The sequence below is a fragment of the Syngnathoides biaculeatus genome, chromosome 5 (assembly GCF_019802595.1).
Source record: "Syngnathoides biaculeatus isolate LvHL_M chromosome 5, ASM1980259v1, whole genome shotgun sequence".
Taxonomy (NCBI): Eukaryota; Metazoa; Chordata; class Actinopteri; order Syngnathiformes; family Syngnathidae; genus Syngnathoides; species Syngnathoides biaculeatus.
In genome coordinates, this window is record NC_084644.1 from 2,700,846 (window position 1) to 2,721,154 (window position 20,309).

A 20,309-nucleotide genomic window follows, 5' to 3' on the forward strand; every position below is an offset into this window, starting at 1 on the left:
ATTAAGGATTTTTATGGTTTCACAGACATTAATGGCGCTCTGAGGCAAGGCAAACTGTCACTACAATATGGCCCAGGACAAAAATGAGTTTGACACCCCTGCACTAGATGAATGTAAATGTTGTGTATTCATTCCAAAAAAAATCTCACTGATCACAAACAAGGAATGAGGAGAGCCTTTTTATGAAAACGCAGCCTGATCGCAACGGAAAACCAGGACAGTGAGCTGTGCAACGCCTTCAGTTAGACAAACACTTTCTGCCAGTCTGCCAGCCCAGAGTTAGCAACAGTGTGTGCGTTTCGCCTCTCTCACTTCTCCAAGCCAGTCGCGCTGCACTGCGGCAGGCTGGGGAGGCAGACACACACACACACACACACACACTCTCACACACACATTTTCCTTCACTCCCATATTTTTGGGGGAAAGGAAACGATGAGGAGCGAGCGAAGGGCTCACACTTTTCCCGTTTTATTTCATATCTGCTGCTAAAGCAAGTGTTGCCACTGCGCGAGGAATCTACACGACCCAACTTGCCAACAAAACGAGAAAGACAAAAAGTTGGAAGACAAAATTTGGATTTACATGACGGAGTACTGGAAGTCATCTTTTTTTTTTTCCCCCCCCTTGAGACAAGTGAGAGATGCCACCGGTTTTTCACTGCGCCACTTGGAGAATTTGACCCTTTCGGACTCTGGCTACGGTCAGTCTTCGCCTGTTTCTTCCTGCTGATAAAAGCGATGGAAATCTCCCACCCTCATTCCAGGTTACAGATGCAATCGGGCCTTGTGCAATATAAAAGCAATATCAATCAAACCCTGCCGCAGCGGTTTCCAGCTAGACGTGCTGTCCAGCTAGCGGCACCCAGCCTAGAGAAATCGCAGCCCCAGTGTGGGCAGGATGGGGGCGGGGGGCATAGTGGAATGGTGGGGAGGGAGCTAGAGGGAGGGAGAGAGAGAGAGAGAGAGAGAGAGACGCTTCCAGACAGGATGACCTACATTCAGCACAGTCTAAGAGTCAAAGACTGCGGGAGAGGGAGGAGAGAAACGGGGATGAGGGAGACAATAAGAAGGAGCAATGATGCTACATAACCAAACGCAAAGGAAACAGAGAAGATCCATAAGGAGAATCCATATCAATTGGACATCCCGTTCTTTGACACGCGTCGTTCGCTTCCCCCCCCCCCCTCCTCATCCTACCTGCTTTTCTATTTGTCAAGAAAACCCGGGAAATGTGTTTATTCAAATGTAGTACAAGCCACAATGCTGCTTTAGCTCACGCTTCCTTGAAATATATTTGCTCCTCTCCTCTGGACCGCGTCTTACCAGGCTTACCCCTGCAGATAGTAAATCCACCTCGCCGGCTTATACCCCTCTCCTTCCTCTATTTTTATCGTCATTTATCTCACACTCGGTAGCCCGAACAGTATTTTTATGGTGGATTACTATGTCTGACTACATGCTGTTATCTAGTGGAGCACACGCCAAGAAACGGCAAGCGGCAGCTCCTTTTTTCTGTCTGACTGTGTGAGCCCGACTGGTTAGCTGAGCTCCATGTTTTATCCGTCAGATGGAAACATGTCTGTCTTGTGAAGCCTCTGTTCACGTACCTTTTGCGCGTTAATTCGTCCCTCTTCCCCCAAGGCTTTTGCACCCGCAATTGCCATTGACTATGTTCAACTGGCTATGTAAATAACTTGCACGACGACAAACACGCCCGTGTTCAGTTTCCATGCCGCCTTCTCACATTTTCCCCCCTTTTGGTTTACCGTGTTTTGTACCCTCTTACTTCCTCATCTCCCCCCCCCCCACCCCACTCCCCTGCATGCATGGCAGTCCTTCGGGATCGGTATTAAGGACGTGAGAGTGGATCGCGGCTGAAGAGGAGGAAATGACATGGCTAATGGAAGAGGACACACAGCCACCTGTCAGGAAAAATCAAGGGTGCAGAGCGAGAAGATATGAATCATTCATGAGACAAAATTACACTGCTTTCACCTTCTTGAATGCGATTAATCAGAATTCTACACTCACAAGTGCACATTTGTCTTTCCAGTACCCGTCATTCCTGACTTTCAACAGCATTTGCAGAGCCAAATCCTTCTTTGACACGCCAGCAAAGTCCATATTTCTGTACTGAAGTCTATAACCCTCCGACATGTTAAGTTATAATGCATCATGCATTTATCATGCCATTTCCGCCTGGTTTCGGTCTCGTGGACGTGTTATTTGTCTGAAAGAGGGCCCGTTTGAACTTCCAGTGGGGAGTTTGCATGTTCTTAAATGTGTCCGCACATGCAATCACATCATACTGTATCGCTTCCTTCCGCCGTCAGAGAGAAGGGCAATATTTCAGAATGTAGTTATATTTAAAACGCCATGTTTGTGTCTTTGCTTTAAAGGGCGCACACTGAAATTGTCTAAATTATGCCTGTGACATAGGCAAGTAAGACACTTGAGTTTGTCTAGATTTATATAGATATAATATGTGATCTAAAGGTTGATATCTTTTAATTTCATCCATCCATCTATGTTCCAAGCCGCTTATCCTCACAAGGGTCTCGTTAGTGCTAGATAAGGACCCTGGAATGGTAGCCAGCCAATCACAGGGCACATAGAGACAGACAACAGTCGCACTTACATTCACACCTACATGCAATCTAGAGTGTTCATTGAATGCATGTTTTTAGGGATGTGGGAGGAAACCGGAGTGGCCGGAGAAAACCCACGCAGAACATGCAAGCTCAACGCAACAAGGGCTGGGGATTTGAACCCCGGTTTTGAGAAATGTGAGCCCAACGCTCTTCGACCAGTTGCTCCAATGTGCCGGCCTTTTTATATTTTGTACAACATAATTAACTTGTGTCACTGTAATTGTTTTTCTTGGCCGAGAAAGATAACAGGTATTGATGTACATACGTGCTTGCTTGATGTGTGAAGCGCAAATAATAATAATAATTGAAATATTCTTAAAATGTTGCAAAGCAATAAAGGCTTCCTTGGAATAAAACACTTTTCAGTGGTGGCCAAAAACTATTTTGAAGCAATAGAAAGTTTAATTACCAGCACAATTAGACCAACATCTTTTCTTTTTTTTCTTTTTCCCATAATCACGACGGATGTGGGCTTTTAAATGGAGCGTACAATTTTTTTTCTGCACTTGAATCCAAACCATAACTAACTCTTTCTCCATCCACTGTGACCCTGACAGATACTCTCTTGTCGTTGTTGACGACCTCGTTTAGGTCACGCTGCAATTTTGATATCAGCAAAATACGTTTGACCTTTATACAAAACATGCATCCAATGAACTACTGCCCTCCGCACCCCCCCCCCACCTTATACGTACATCTTTCCATACGCTTTCCTTCCCACATAATACGTCATGTGCATTATTTTTAAACAATGCTGTTTGTTGTCTTTAACTTGCTTTGTGCATGTCTCTGGAACTGGAAGGATTCTGGAGTCAAGTCACCTTCACAGAGAAGCATCATGGAGTTTCTTGCAGCGCACGGCGGACCCCCCCCCCCCCCCCCCCCCCCGCCAATTAGAGCTAAACAATGTGGAGGTTCTCCGTGGGACTTTGTAATAGATCATGAAAGCTTTCTGGTTTCTTGCACCTTCTAAAGTAAATGGCATCTATTTGTGGTTGGCGCAAATGCAGTGCTCTTGCGAAGTTTTTGCTTTTGCTCATAGCCATGTTTTTTTCTATGTTTTTGATTCATTTCTCGGCTCTGTACATTTTTCTATAAATGTCATTTCCAGCCTACAAGCCGTGACTTTTTTCCACACGCTTTCAATTCTGCGCTTTATGCGGTGATGCGGCTATTTTTTTTTTTTATTTTTTTCCTCACGGCCGCAAGGGGGCACTCGAGTGGAAAAGGTAAGAATGAGACCGGTGGAATATATCTGCCGAGGAAGCGACTTTTACCGGCCCTGTTAGCGCTGTGCGAGCGTGTTGCTGCTGTGTTACTGGCGTGTCTCAGTGATATTTATCACTGAGTTTTATTTTGTTAGCATTAGCACTAGCGTTACCGCCAGCTTTAGCGTTAAACTCTTTCTGTGTACCGCATTTTTTTGTAATTATCTTGTGTTTCAATGTGGGCGCTTGCGGCTTTTACACAGCTGCGGCGTATGTATGTACCAAATGGTATTTCCTTGACAAATGTACTCTTTTGGCCTGTAACCAGGTGCGCTCTGTAGGCCCGGAATTACGGTAGAAGTTTTATATTGATAAGGTCAAGTAATTTAATATTTTTTCTGCTCATCTTGTTATTTCAGTGGTTGAGGTTATCACCACATGGCAGAAGCAAAAGAATTACAACAGTTCGATTAAATGTGGAATTTTACACTGGTCACGCTGATGAATCAAATGCAGGACAAACAGACTTGAACTTTACAATAAATAATTTGATCCCAATTGTTGTTTTTTTTTTTTTTTTTTGGAATAAATCTTCTTTATGTATTTGTCAGCGCTCAATTCCGATTAGGTGATCTAATGCTTTCATGGATTTCCAAAGCTTCCCACAATGCTGTTGTACCTGATGTGAATTTGAACCCAGGAAGGAATAAAGATTGTTTCAGTTATTTTCCCCCTCTTGTGATTATTTCCACTTGTGTTCTTCAAATCCATAAAAGTGCAGTGAGAATGAACAGAGGTGAATGTACATGTTGTGATTACTGAAATGTGGTCGCTTTGGCCATTAGCGGCTGTACCACGTGACGTCCGACACGCTAAAGTGGGCCACAGATCAGAACGCGTTTAGGGTACAGTGACAAGACGAGCCATTTAAAAGCAGAACTGCCATTAGCTGCTACGACGCTGGTGACTCAATTCCTGTCTTTCCTCACTGAAGTGAACGTGTCAGAAATCTCTCAGGTGGTTAATAGCATTTATATTCCAGTAGATTATGTCTAAGTTTAATGGATCCGGTGAGCTGAGATATGGGCTACATGTAGTAACTACCTAGCGCTTACAGTTTTGACCATTTACCTTTACTATTTGTCAAATATATTTTCATTTTTCTGCTGAAAGCAGGTAATATTAGCGGGTCAAAGCAATCAGCATAAGTGATCTGATGGTAAGTTGTCAGGGAAAAAAGTGGACTTTGAATGATTTTTATTTTATTTTCAAGCCCTTGGTACTTTTCATGATTTATGTTGCTCTCCAAGAAAAAGAGATTGGAAATGGGCTGTGTGAATCTTGGATAAAGTTACCAGGGACATCACAATGTTTGCTCTATATTAAGTTATCTATTTAATATGCCAAATATTTCTCTAGGTGTTCTTTCTCTCTGCTCCATTCAATGAGAGGCGGGTCCTACATCATGGTCAGGTCCAACCTGCTTCAAACCACAATGTCAGTACGTTTTGTCAGCAGATAGGGGCGATATGAAAAATGGAAATGTGCTGTATGAATGCACGCACACACACAAAATGCATCTCAGAACACTTTGAAGTGAAGCGTGTGCGCCAGCCATGTAAATGATCTGTTTGTTCAGTTTAACTGATGTAACTGCTCCATACAGGCACACGGGAAGCTCAACGCGCTCCTTCGTCAGGTCAAAAGGTCCATTTTCTGAAGAGAAAAGAAAAGATAAAGTATTGGCGTCAGATGCTTTGTTTTGAATTGATGAGAAGGTTTTAAATATTTGCAGTTTTATAAGCCATTGAATTGTGGGCTACTCAGCAGCGTGGGTATATTATGTGGCTTCTTTTCTCCTCAATGTCTTACTTTTAAGCCTTTGTTCAATACATCACACAAGTTCATATGTATGAAAGCAATTTTTATATAATGAACAACAGCAACATTGAACAAGAACCGTACATATTTGCTGTGAATTGGCCAAGCCCATATCTATCCTCGTTCTCATGTCATGTTGGTGAAGTGAGTTTGAACCGGTTGACAGGACGACGACACAGCGCGTCCTAGAATGAGTGCACAAGTCCCCTGCGCACCTTATGCAAAACCAGATTTCATGACATGGTTTTTACATGAGATGATCTGACCCGAAGATGCATACGGATGCAGGAGGTGGGGAAGTATGCTTCTAGCATATTCTTGTATGTGTAAATACACCACATTGGGGGGAAATGTCCCCTTGAAAGTTATTCTGCCTCCTTACGTGCTATAGAATTGGAATGTTTCCGATTTTTGTGGGTCCTATTTGGCGAAAAACCATAAAGCAATGGGCCGAATGGCATGGCCCGATGAGTTTGGTGTGGAAAACATTGAAGACAGTGTCGAGACCTCACACATTGGAAGTAAGAAACCTTTGTAGGACCTCTGTGTGCCTGGAACTTCTAGCCCAAAATGGAGGACGAGTTTACTAATAATTTGTCTGGAGCCAAAAGAAGATCTTTTCAGGTGTTTTGTACTTTTGAGAGGTCCAGAAAGTTTGGGCGGGGACCGATTTGTAATTGGAAGCACAGGGAGTCCTCGGGTTAAGACGGTCTGGACCTAAGACATTTCGACTTTACAACGCCCATCCGCCATTTTGTCTGGGTAATGCTTCTCCGTGTTTGTGCGCCGGGAGTATCTTCGCATTTTTCGCCCTCTTTTTTAGACATTATCGCCCCAAAGAAGAAAGCTGTGTCTTTTGTCGATGCTTCTGCAGCCAAAAGAAAATCCATTACCATGGAAACGAAGCTCAAGATCATAAAAAGATTGGAGAAAGGGGAGACACCAACACCACCGGGGCTTCAGTCGGTCAACCGTGGTAACAATTATTAAAGACAAAACTCGTATCTGAGCGCATGTGAAGGGTTCCGTTCCTATGTCGGATGCAATGGTCACAAAACAAGGTTCCTTGATACTTGTCGAGATGGAGAGGATTGAGGACCAGGTTCCTTCGCAATAGCTAAGCACAGGCTCCCCTTCTTCTTCTTCTTCTCCATCCACCTCTCAGCAGTAATGCTCAGTACATCATCTTGTTTATTTCAATGTATTATTTTTTTTTATACAAAGTATTTTGATGTAAATTCTGACTTTGATGGTGGAATCCGACTAAAGTCGAAGTTCGAGTTAAAGCTCTACTCTCGGAACGGATCTCAGTCGTAGACCGAGGACTCCCTGTATATGTTCCAAGAATAAATATTTCCTAGAACTTAAGTTGAAATGTGATTACAAGCAGCCCTCGGGCTGAAGCTTCGAGGTTACGACTACGTTGCATCGCAGCAAGAATACGTTGCCCAAGAAGTGACGGTACTTAGTTTTTGTACGCGTTTTTGATGCATTTTTAACTAAGTATGACTTAGCGATAGACTACGACGCAATTTGATACATACAAAGTTGGCTTACGTCGCCACCGCCAGAACGGAACGCTTTATCGTAAAGTGAGGACACAGAGAAGCAATCCAAAATAAATACAGTAAAAAGCGTTTCATAGATGGAGGTGGAAAGATGTGACAAATTCTATTCTGTCTTCCCATTTCTATTCCTGTCCGTGTAACGGACTGATGTCTCATTACTTTTATCTCTACAGTGTATGACGTACATGTTGAACCCAAGAGAGAAATACACCCATGAGCATATCTGATAGAAATATTAGCCAAAATCAGTTCAGTTAAAAAATATTACAACAATTTTTTTTTTTTATCTGTTTAAGATTCCACTCACAAGGTGACTTGTTTCTCACATACAGCAGGCAGGCTTCTGACCATTCAAACACACGAGAACATAAATACATTTAGTGCGCACAGTCATGACCAGTGACACACATACACACGCACACGCACACAGTCCCAGATGGACTCATTAGGGGCCAGTCTATCGCCACCTGCGCACTGAACGGCCCAACGGAACACTTTTGACACTGACAACGGACAGGAGCCGTGCAGGGAATTCCTTCCCACACACGGGCGCACGTTCACAGGTGTAGCGCATCACGCATGCATATGGATGCATATACGATTGCGGGAACGTATGAAAATGCAAGTGAAGACAGCTGATGGACATCGCTGGAGGCAAAACTGAACTCTTTAATCATTCCAGGGGGGGGAGACGGTGGAGGATTACGAGATTTGGAGCCAAGCAAGAAAACAAACATGTTCACGTCTCAGAGGTCCGATTAGTGGTCATTTTGTCTCTTCTTTGACTGATATTAGAACAAGCAAACATGTCTTCAATGTTTTGTCCGAACACAATTGTGTACTACGGTGATCCTACGGGGTCAAAAACAGAAAGAAAATCTCGATACTGGACTGATCAATCAATACACACTAGAAGATTAGCAGAAGGAACACTGGAGTCTGGATGAAATACAGTGCCATGAAAAAAGTATTTGTAAAGCTCAACTGCAGTCTCATCAGTCCACAGAAAAATCTAAAAAATCATTCAGATGTGTGTTGTGTTTTTTTTTTTTTTTTTTTAAGTAAAGACAACCCTTTATGTTTTTTTGGTTCAGCAGTGGTTTCTAACTTTGGAAATCTCCCATAGATGCCATTTTGCCCATTTTTTTTCCTTATTGCTGATTTGTGAACACTGACCTCAATTGAGGCAAGTGAGGCCTGCAGTTCTCTAAATGTTGTCTTGAGTTACTTTCTGATCTCCCACATGAGTCATTTCTGTCTTCTTGGGGGAGTTTTTTGTAAGTGAGCCATTCTTGGGAAGGTTCACCACCCTTCCATTTTTTCTCCATTAGAGATATAATGGCTCTCACTGTGGTTCTCTGGAGTCCTGAAGGTTTAGAAATAGCTTTGTCTCTTTTCAGGCTGATAGACATTGATTACTCGTGTTTTCGAGTTTCCTTGGATCGTTATATTTTGTTGCAGATTTTAAAGAAATTTTTGTCGGGTAGGTTTTATTCAAGTGATTTTCATCAGTCGCCATTTAACGTTCTTCTTTCCTTCTTATTCCAATACTTGAGTGTTTTGTTTTTTTTTTTTAACAATTACCCCCTCGATTGGCCTCCAGTTGTCTGACAAAAAAAATTGTGGTTCTGAGCTCTGTGGTGTGAAGGGATTACACTCGAGGCCCCTCAGGTCTGCAACTCTGTGCCTGATGATCTAAAAGATTGAGATCCTTTAATTACTTCTCTAAATTTATCTGTAAGAGTTTCCCACTCACACGTAATTGCGATGGCTAAGATAAAATGTACAAATTAAGCGTAACAAATTATCAGCAATTATTTAGGGGACACTGGCATGATCACACAATGTCATTACTCCTGGGTTTGTCAGACATATTCCGATGGTTTAACCCAAGTAAGTGAAGAATGCAATCAACGGAAATAAGCAGACCTTTCCAACTTGACTTGACACTTTTCCCAACAATTAAATTGGGAAGAATTTATTACACAACGGTGTAATGTGGGTGTTGGGATGAGAGAATGACTCGTAAAATATTATCGCATTTGACAATACCCGGAAATGGTCGTGCATCGGTAATGTAGTCTGGCAGAGGTGTCAAACTCATTTTTGTCACTGGCCACGTTATAGTTATGGTTGGCTTAAGAGGGCCTCTATGACTGTGAACACATTTAAATGTATGATCATCATATACGATATACTAAATTGATTGAAAACTATTTTTGAAATCAGTTATTCAAAGTGAAGACAATTTGCAATGGTTAGGACCAGAGAAATATTTTTTCTAACTAGTCAAAAATAATTAAAATAGAACTCATAAAGTCATAAAGTAACTTGTAACGAGTGATTTTCTTTTTTTTTTTTTTTTTTTTACCTCGAATAAGTAGGAAAAAAAATTCAGTTTTTCTACTTATTTCAACTAAAAATGAGCTTGTTAAGATTTTGAGTTTTTGCAGAGTACCTCCTTCCACCTCCCAGTTGAGGCAGGTTTTGCTCCAAGAGATGACGCAAATTTAAGCAGGGAACATTTAGTTAGGCTTCCAGCTGTACTGCATTATTGAACCAAGAATAAAATGACTCACGATAGACTTTACTCGTTGTATTCCCATTGTAACAATTCAGGAGGTCTTCCCTCACGCGAGCTTTTGTTAAAAACAAACCCCCAAAAATTCTATTTTTTTTTTTCAAATAGAAAATTGCTCCCTAAACCATTTGACGAACTCTAACATACGAGAAGTAAAACTTGAATATGTTTTGTTGTGTCCGTGACCTATCAAGTCCACTTTCAGACTCCATCGCAGTTGGTTGCGGCCACTCCCTCCTGCATTGCAATCGCTCGAAGCACAACAGACAAAGATTCCCGCATGTAGGTGTGCGTTCACTCACTCACTCACTCACTCACACAATCCCGATAATAGCCTCAACTTTATGGTGGATCAGCTCCTAACGTCTCAAGATATTTGAGCACATTGAAGCGAGGTGAATGATCTTGTTTTTTACCTTTTCAAAAACATTTTTTGCAGCTCTTTTTGCTCCAGATTTAATCTACTTTGCCTCCTGGCCTCCCTGCGTTATCCCGGCAAACTGCCCTTTATCGGTGAACTCGGCTTGACCCTCCGCCGCAAATCTGCTGCGCTCGGGGGAAGGCACCGTCAAAATGCGAAGCTGTAATGGGCTGAAGTTGCACAGCGAGTTAAGGGAGATGGCCGTTGATGCCATGACTATTGCCAGGCGCCACCACAGCTTCGGACTCGACTGAGCTATCGTTCATCAACTCCTGCTAGCCCATTTTCCAAGTAATCACAAGTGTACAGTGAAATCCACATTCCTTAATGATAAATTTGACTTCCATTCAGTTTAAAAGTGGCCTAAACTAACACATGGTTGTCCTCCATCAGACTGAAAAACTGTTATCCCAGGACTGTGTGCTTTGCAAACATGCTAATCAAGTCTTCTCTAAACAGAGCCAACGGAGGGGGGGAATACGCAATTTACAGTTTGCGCTTTAAAAATGTCAATAAATATGAACTCAGTCCTGTCACTCTTGGTAAATTCCCACGCATACCAATTCTGCTAAGGTAGATTTTTTTTTTTTTTTTTAATGTTAAAAGTGCCAAGTGAAGTGTTAGCTGCCTCACCTTCCAGCTCCTTAGCCCAGGTAGGTGCTTTAAACTAAAACAAGCAGATATTTCAACAGCTTCTTTCCTGTTGTTATGAATTTCTTCAACAGTTAATTTACAATTGCATTGTAACATGCTGACAATTTTGTCACAAGATTGTAGTCCCATCTCTGTTGGACCAAATGTTCAGTACGTCACTAGTCCACTCACTGTCGTAGTCTTACCACCCTGCACTACCCATTACCGGCCACTTTTGTGCTTGAGAAGTATCGGCACCATTTGCACAATTGACCTTGGCCCGGATTATTGCACTACTACTCACTGTAAGGCAACATGGTGGGCTCCGCTGGTAAAGGGTTGGCATCACAGTTTTGCCATCACAGGGTTCAATCCCGGCCACGCCTGTGTGGGTTTTCTCCGGGCACTCCGGTTTCCTCCCACCTCCCCAAAAAAATGCAACATTAATTACACACTCTAAATTGTCCTTAGGTGTGATTGTGAGTGCCCTGCAATTGGCTGGCAAACAGTTTCAGGGTGTACCCCGCCTAATGCCCATTGACAGCTGGGGATAGACTCCAGCACTCAAGACCCTTGTGAGCATAATCTGCTAAGAAAATGGATGGATACTCACTGTAAACTGTATACATTTCTTGAAGTCTCTGCACCATTCGCACAATGGTCAAAAAGCAGAATTGTACCCGCATGACTACGTTGTTTGTTTCTATGTCTCAAAAGTACCCTCCGTCAACTGTACTCGATCAGCTCCGACTACCGGAGACAAATTCATTGAGTGTTTTTGACGTACTGAAGATAATTCAGATTCTGATTTTACCAAGGAGGGAAAAAAAGGAACCAGTGCATTGGTACCTAAATAATTCAATGTGTGACATCGCTGGACATTAAAAAAAAAAAAAAAAAAAGGTTACTTAATGAAACGCACCTTCATACTACATGTCAACACAATCTGAAAATACTATAGTATAATATATTTTGATTCTGTATGTGTACATGTTTATGTACATTTTTCTCATGTTCTGGCACAACGCCAGTGACTCATTAGCATTCTGCCTATGCACGCACACACACGCCATCCCATTCGATTTCACACGTCAAGGGAGGCTCCCCACCAGGCAGTCATATTAAACCAGCTCATTATTTATGCAAGGAGAGAGATTGCCAGACTCCGATTTGCCTCATAAATGTTAATATATTCATCAGGAAATTGTAGACTTTTAATCTGCCCCACCAGTGAAAAAAAAACACTTTTGCTACTACAGGATCATGTTATAAAGCATATATAGCATTATATTATAATATTACATCATTCTCTCCCTCCTTACACTCATTTGACTCCCTTTTATGAATCTCTTAACTGTTCATTAGTTCATCACTGAGCAAAGAAGCAGGCGGTGGCTATTTTGCACATTTTGGGACTTTTTTCCCCCTCCTGTTTTGACAAAAAACATCTTTGATTGTCAGCAAACTGTTATTACTTTTTTATACTACTGCTTGTACTGGATATGGAAAGCCCATCATTGGGAACATTTTTTCCTTCAACGTGTTCATAAAACTGAAGAAAAATGCAGTTTTTTTATAAATATATATTTTTTTCCTTTCCATTTTATAATCACACACGCACACCCATGTGCACTGAGCTTATTTTTGAGCATTATGGGATATTAATATGGCTTGGGAAATGACAAGGCTTTGCACAGATGCTGTGGTTGCTTAGCAACTAAGGTAATTTCCACCCAGCTAGTGCTGTTTCATTTGAGTTGATATAGGTGTGTGCGTGTGTTTTTGTGTATATTTGTGTTTTGTACTCCATGTGTGCAACATTAAAAAAAAAAAAAACTCCTAAAAGAACTAATGAAGATTTTATGGAAATAATAAGTTGCTCATTCTTGGTGTGTTAGCACTGCAGATCCAAAATACGGATACGGTGGCAGCAGGTCGAGGGGCGTAACCAGGGTGTCATCAACACACTCCAACTCCTCCCGGGGTTGACCGTAATGATCCCTCCGGTGTGTTCTGGCTCCACCTCTGAGGCACCCCAAATCTAAGTCAACCCACCTCTACGGTGGCACCTTTGGAAATGAAACTATTTCCAAAAGCTTGCAGCATCGACCATTTTTATCACCTGTTTAATGACTTTTTAAAATGTAAAATGGCTTGAAAGGATTACGATCGGCTGGCGAGCAGTCTTGGTGGCCCTCGTCAGTTCACCTGAGACGCTAATGAGGACAAGCGTGAAAGAAGAAAGACGGATGGCCTGCAGAGAACGTTGCACGTGAATATTATGCATAAGTAGGGGTGCTTCTACGTGTTTGATTGTAGGATCTGAGCTTTAGGGGGGGCTGGGATTCATCTTAGGGGAGCCTCAGCACACCCAAAATGTGCATAAATGGGCACTCAGCTGCCCAAATAAGTGACACTGATAAAGATGCATGAATTTATCTGCTACACTTTGCATTTGCTGTAGCTGTTGCTCTGTGTACAATTGAGAGGTTCGGGTTAGTTAATATGTCACGCGATGTTAACTGAACACTTCTCGGAAAGATAAAAACTATTCTCGTGGTCACGGCAGAGAGTTTGCACAGCTATTGCATTGGATCCACTGATCTAAAAAAAAAAAAAAGCGAGCGATATGTCGATTGGTTGAAGCCAGTTGGCCGCCATTTTGGTACTCCCAAAACGTGTGGAGGACATGATTTACAGGTTGGATTATGGTGGGGTTTTCCTCAAAGTTTGGCATGTAGAATTAAAACTGGTCGTGTGAGCTTGACATTTTTTCAGGTCTGGTAACAGAAAGGATTTTTAATTCAACTTGGTCAGCCAAAAAAGGCAAAGTGCAAAGGAAAGACATATAACACCGTGACTGCAAAGAAACCTTGCATATTACCTAGGGCTTGAGTTGCGTGACATGTTAACTTTTTCCGAAAATACGCTGTGAAGCACTACCAACAAGCATTTTTGTCATAAAAACATTAAATCTTAAGTCAATCAGTTGATATATTTTTGGAAATAAGGACTCACAATAGGAAATACATGCTAAACACATTGTTCATCTGTTGTCTCTGCGACGTGCTATTTCAGACAGATAATTTAAACTTGTTTCATCACATTCAAAAATCTAATTCAATTTGCAGAGTTCTGTATTATGAAACTCATCAAAAATTTCACAGATAAGGTTTCTTGCTTATCCACTGATGAAGATGGCATTAACGCACAGGTCGGCATGCTTGCTTTGGGAGTATCAAGATGGCGGATATCTGCTTTCGGCGACTTCAGTTTTGGTAGCCAATGAGCTATCCAGTCTTTTCATTTTTTTAGATCAGTGATTGGATCTCTTGTGATCACAAATTCCTTTTAAACAACTTCATGTTGATTATTAATCATCGAGAAACGGACCGTTTCCATCATTTGTGAGTAGTTTCCAAAAATGTGTGTTTTTTTAATCCTAATTGTTTAAAAATACACCAGATGTCCTTATCGTTTCCTTTGAGTCATTCATTCTTATTAAAAAAAAAAAAAAAAAAAGTATTTTCCTACCAGACGCTTGCTTCAGTTCACTCATGTTTTCTAGTTATAAAAAAAAAAAAAATGCAGTCTCACACAAACCAAAGCAAAACACTATCGGCAGCACTTCTGTACAGTGTTGCGTGAAAGAGGCAATACGTACTTAGAATATCTTGAAGTGTGAAGACGTGGTGACGGCGCCGTGTGAAGACCGTCAGTCATCTGGCCTGGCTCAGATTGCTCACAAGGTGTTGAGCGAGGTGACGCGCATGTGTTGCCTTGTGCAGGGTGGTCGCCACGCAACTGTTTCACGGTGCTATGATGGCAGGAACCAACAAGGGGTGGTGGGGGGTCCAAGTCCAGTGAGCAGCACAAGAATAATGCGGAGGTCCGCGTTGCTCCTTAATGAAAAGAAAAATAAAAGTTTCATGTATATATAAAAAAATATATATCAAGATATATCCTTTTCTTTGGATAACAACACAGAAAAATGTTATGTGGGTCAGTATGCTGTATATGTAAAAAAAAAAAAAAAATCACTATCCAAAGAGTAAATATTAATATTTTTGTTATAAGATGAAAGCGTCTGTACATTACAAAACCACACTGCAGATTTTCTTTGAATAATATTTTTGGACAGCTGGATGATTTAAAATATCATCAGTCCACCCATTAATATACTTCAATATATCAATATTGAAGATCAATCAATATACTGTTTATCCTCACAAGGGTCGTGGGAGTGGCGGGGCCCATCTTAGCTATCTTGGGGCACCATGAACTGGTTGACACCCAATCGTAGGGCACATAGAAACAAACGACCATTCGCATTCACATCCATCCATTTTCTGAGCCGCTCATCCTCACATGGGTCACGGGGAGTGCGGGAGCCTATCCCAGTTGTCAACGGGCAGGAAGCAGGGTAGACCCTGAACTGGTTGCCAGCCAATCGCAGGGCACATGGAGACAAACAGCCGCATTCCCAATTACACCTGGGGACAATTTAGAGTGTCTAATTAATGTTGCATGTTTTTGGGATGCAGGAGGAAACCGGAGTGGCCGGAAAAAAACCCACGCAGGCACGGGGAGAACATGCAAACTCCACGCAGTCCGGGTTTGAACCCGGGACCTCAGAACTGTGATGCAGACACTCTAACCAGTCACACCACCGTGTATGTGTGTGTGTGTGTGTATATATGTGTGTATATAAAGTATATAGTATGTAGTATATAGTAGATGACAGGTTTTGTAAAACTGTCAGGCTCTGCTTGTTGACTTTCAAAACAAATCCTATGGACTTCAACACATTTGAAAGTGATTTTTTTGGCTTTGCAATCACTCACTGATTTACGTCCAAGTTGGACATTCATTGCAAACTTCAATTCCAACTTTTCCTCTGAAGAAAAACGCTGGCCCTGACAGCATGTTAGCAGCTCTGACCTTCTGTACTTTCCGAATATCAAAGGACTCATTTCAACACCCATTCATTCAATTTCACACATTAATATCACACATTCAACGGTACAATAGGCCAACATACAAACACACGCAGATGGCAGGCGCTGGGACCAGTCCAGTGCGAGTGTGTGTGTGTGTATGACTTTGGCTGTGGGGGGTTGACAGGCAAAGTCTGTGTGATTGCACAGTATGTCAAGTCCAATTTTGTCTACAGCAGCCTGTGTTTGGGCTTACAAGTCGAGCCAGTATAGGAAAAAGTAAACGCTTGTGAAGTGTATTTGTGTTTGGTAAAAGAGGGTGACACATGCTAATGTAGTGACATGGAAAAACATCTGCATGCAAAGGGAAAGGAAGGTGCACATACAGAAAGGGGCTTAACTCGGTTGCTCCGTTTTGGCGGCTGAGCGATAAGCCCGTTGAAAGCATGACGGCGAATAATAGCCGACAGCCCGCTCGCATTCGCCATCCCGGCGTCTCTGAATTGATAAAACAGCGTTCGCCACAACCTCGCAGACTTGGAAAAGGTTGCGGACTGGGCGTCAAACTGATAAATTCATTTCTAATCATCCATCTCCTTCTATTTATTTCTACTATTGTTCAGCCAGGCCATGCTGGGGTGCAGGAGTGGGAAGGGAAAGAGCGGAAATGAGGGACGCCTGGCGGAAAAGGAAAGATGCAGTGAAATAAGACGAGGGTGATGCGAGACAGAATGAAGATATTTTACTCTCGACAGCTTTCTTCTTTTCTTTCCAGTTTGAGATTTGTTCTGATCCTTCCAAAGGCTCCGCACCTTCGTCTTCCATCTCTTCCACTCAAGTTCAATGGGAACTTCTGTTCGTGCGAGTCACTTCGACATATCGTGCAGGGGGGGGGGGGGGGTACCCCGTCGATGAATCAATTTCGCCCAGGAACTCTATCGGTGCTGTATGTTTATACACTGCATTATGTATGTTATAGCACAATCTTTTCCCAGTTAAAATAGTTGGATTATAACAATAACATAACAATATAATATAAACAATGTTTTAGATTTGTATTAGACTGGCTGCCGGACATGCACTTAGGCCGAGTGTGTGCACAATCAAAAAATAATCGCGATAAAGGATCTTGCGCCAGTATTGTATCGTGTGTAAACGTGCGTTATGGGTTTTGTGTAACTGATGTGAGTGAAAGTGGGTTGAGCTCCACACTTGGCACACGTTGCGCATTCTCACACTAAAACATGTAAATACCAGCAGGCGGTCGCACTCTTGTGGAATTAAGTGAAGGCTTTGGAACATTGTAATCGACACTTGTTGTATATGAAACGTGTCCATCGGCTGCATTTTGTACTCGCGGTGAAAAGTTTTTTGTCCAAGTCGCTCGAGCTCTGTGGAAAAGTTGTGAAGAAAATATTCTGGCCTTCTCCTTGTGATGAGATGATTTCAGAACAGACACTGGCCATTCTTGATTGTTTACAGTGATGTGTTTAGGGCTTATTTGGAGCTATTGGAAGATGTGCGATTTGCGACTGAGCTAAAACTTTTTAATATTGGGCATTTTGCGACAAGATGTTTTAATCGTCTTGAGATTTTGTTGTGTCCAATGTTCCCTCAAAGATGTGCAACTGCGCATTTGGGCACTTGTCGCACACTCTCAGTGCAGAGGAAAACACAGCAGCACACTGCCTCTCACAAAGAGCTGCTGCTCGGCCACACCGAGCCACACACTACTTTCTAGTTTACCAGACACCGCCCCCCTCCATTTTAAAGGGGTACACTCATAATTACAAACACCAGGGTATGTGAATAATAGAAGAAAAAGTGGTGAAATTGGACGAGATTTTCTCTTTTTTTTTTGAGGAAAAAAAAAGGTCTGGTCTGAAGCCAAAGTAGAAAGCGCAGGATGAGATGGTGTATAATGTTAAAATTCCACCTTGGTTCGGCCTGATTGAGGATGAAGCACAGATGAAAAAGAAAACTTTGGAGGCGACATTTTATATTTCTAGTTAATCATTGGCTTGGTATGTATTTGTATTGTAATGTACATTTTCAGTGTAAGTTTGCAAAAACACCAAATTGTTCTTAAAAATGTTGTGATGGGAATGTAATCTGAAGCTTTTAATGAGCCATGTAACTTCAACGGATGACACTGATTGACCACAGTGCACACGTCTGATATTGCCCACAGTGGTCAAAGGGGGCGCTCACGGGCTTAGTGCGTTTGCTCAGACACATCAAAAATTAGCGGGAACGTTGGGTTGTATCCTGCGCAGACTGGCCGCAACCGTTATAACCAAGTAGGGCTGCCCCTGGATGTTACACCTGACACGGTTTTGCACCTCCAAAAAAAAAAAAATCCCTTCCAAAAATCAGAATGAAATGAGAATCGTCAAAAGTGAATACAGCACAGTGAGCTGCATGTCTTTGACTTTCATTTTGCTCAGCTTTACCCGTCTACCAAAGCGCACACTGAGGTTTGCATCAAGTTGGGAGGGAAAAAGATTTGCAGTTGCACTCAGAGAGAGCGAAGACGAACGTGTACGGCTGACAGCGAGCAGGACGGGCGGTGACACATCTGCGCATTAAAGCTGCAAACTCTCACTTCCGCATGCACGCCGGCAGCGTGACCTTTTCAACGTGGGGTGTTCTCACCGCAGCGCAGGTGACAGCGCATGTCAGCAGACATGCCAGGAGAGCGGCACACTCTATAGGTTTAATGAATCCATTAATGAACGGTGCATCGGGCCAAACTACAGGGGCTGACAGCTGCTGAAAGGAACGTATGCCGGAGGAAGAAAATTAACCTGACTTTTATTCTTCCCTGCTACCATATTCAGAGAAAGCCAGTGAAAAAATACAAAGGTAGTAGAAGAGATGAGAGCGCAAAGGTGGAAGCAAGGTTACACATTTAAACACACGTCGCCTCACTTATAGAAGCTGAAAAAAAAAAAAAAGCTTTTCTGTTGCGGTCTATTACAATAAGTGCATGTATGAAACTTGCCTTTTAGAGGGAATGCCATTCATTGCTGCAATGCGGAGACTTTGATGGAAAAAATGCAAAAGAGCTTTTTCCACAGTCAATCCTGTGTGTAATTGTCAAAGGCCAAATTCCTTACGTGCGTAATAAAGCGACAGCGTTAATGGCAGAAGTAAACTGAACAGACTGAAATTGGTGAAAAATATGTACAGTAGACACATGGAGCTTGCTAGATTTTATGTGTGGAGTTTGCATGTTCTCCCTGTGCCTGGGTGGGTTTTCCCCGGGCACTCTGGTTTCCTCCCACATTCCAAAAACATGCAACATTAATTGGACGCTCTAAATTGCCCCTTGGTGTGATTGTGAGTGTGACTGTTGTCTGTCTCGGTGTACCCTGTGAGTGCCCGGCAACCAGTTCAGGGTGTACCGTGCCCGATAACAGCTCTAGCACTCCCGCGACCCTCATGAGGATAAGCAGTTCAGAAAATGTATGCATGTATATACATATATATATATATATATGCATGATTTTTATTACCCTTTGTAAAGACATAATTGTTGCTCTTGTACTTTGTATACGATTACCTCGGCTAGTGCCGATGCTCAACATGCTGCGGCTGGTTCGTGCCCAAAAAGTGAACACATCCACAAGGTAGAACGAGCGGAAGGACGTCATTAGTCAGTGTCGGCGGGCGTTACGGAGACTGTCGAGCGGATGAAGACATGAAGGTTAACAGTCATCATCATGCGGGTAAGATCGAAAGACAAATGCCAAAAGATATCAAAATATCAAGACTGCAACGTCATAAAATAACATGTTACACTTTCAATTTGAGGTTCGTAACATCGTAAGAGATCCAACTATCACGGTAGACTTTCCCCACTTTCCTCCCCAAGGTTCGAACGTCAACACCTGTTCTGCTCACTCGCCTTCATCTGGTCCCTCTCATCACTCTCATCCCATCATTCCGATATCTCCTGCATTTTTGCGTCGTCTATCTATGGCATTAAAATGAAAAGACAGAGTTACCCGAAATCATGATCCTTGTCCTTTGTCACCCGTGCTTCTTCCTCTCTCGAGTCCTGTGACCCTCCCACTCTCCGTCCCACTCCCCGTCTCATTCAGGAGGGATTTGGAAGTAGAAAAAAAGAGCTAGTAGATTACAGATTTTATTGATATGATTCCCCCCGGTTTTAATCTCACTGATGTTAAAGAGATTATCTTTGGAAAGCAGCGTGTACCCATCTCTGTGTTAGCGAGCGCAATCCCACTTAGCATGCACGATACCCAGTGAAAGGATTTGATTGATATGGGAAGTGACAACCACGCACCGGCAAAGCAGATGCTGGAACACGCGGAGGATATTTGCATACACACTTGAGGTCACGAGAAAACGATGCCGTGGCAAAGAAGAGGGAGAAAATTCGAGACGGGGTCAGAGTGAGGGTA

General features: G+C 42.5%; 1 long non-coding RNA gene across 1 annotated transcript; it reads right to left on the reverse strand.

The window, feature by feature from the left end:
• Positions 1–5,197: 5,197 nt before the first annotated feature.
• Positions 5,198–19,565, reverse strand: LOC133501437 (uncharacterized). The gene is made up of 3 exons (XR_009795179.1): positions 19,445–19,565; positions 14,607–14,844; positions 5,198–5,574 (listed from the first exon to the last, which is right to left on the reverse strand). It is a non-coding gene; the product is annotated as an uncharacterized LOC133501437 (long non-coding RNA).
• Between the last annotated feature and the right edge of the window lie 744 nt (positions 19,566–20,309).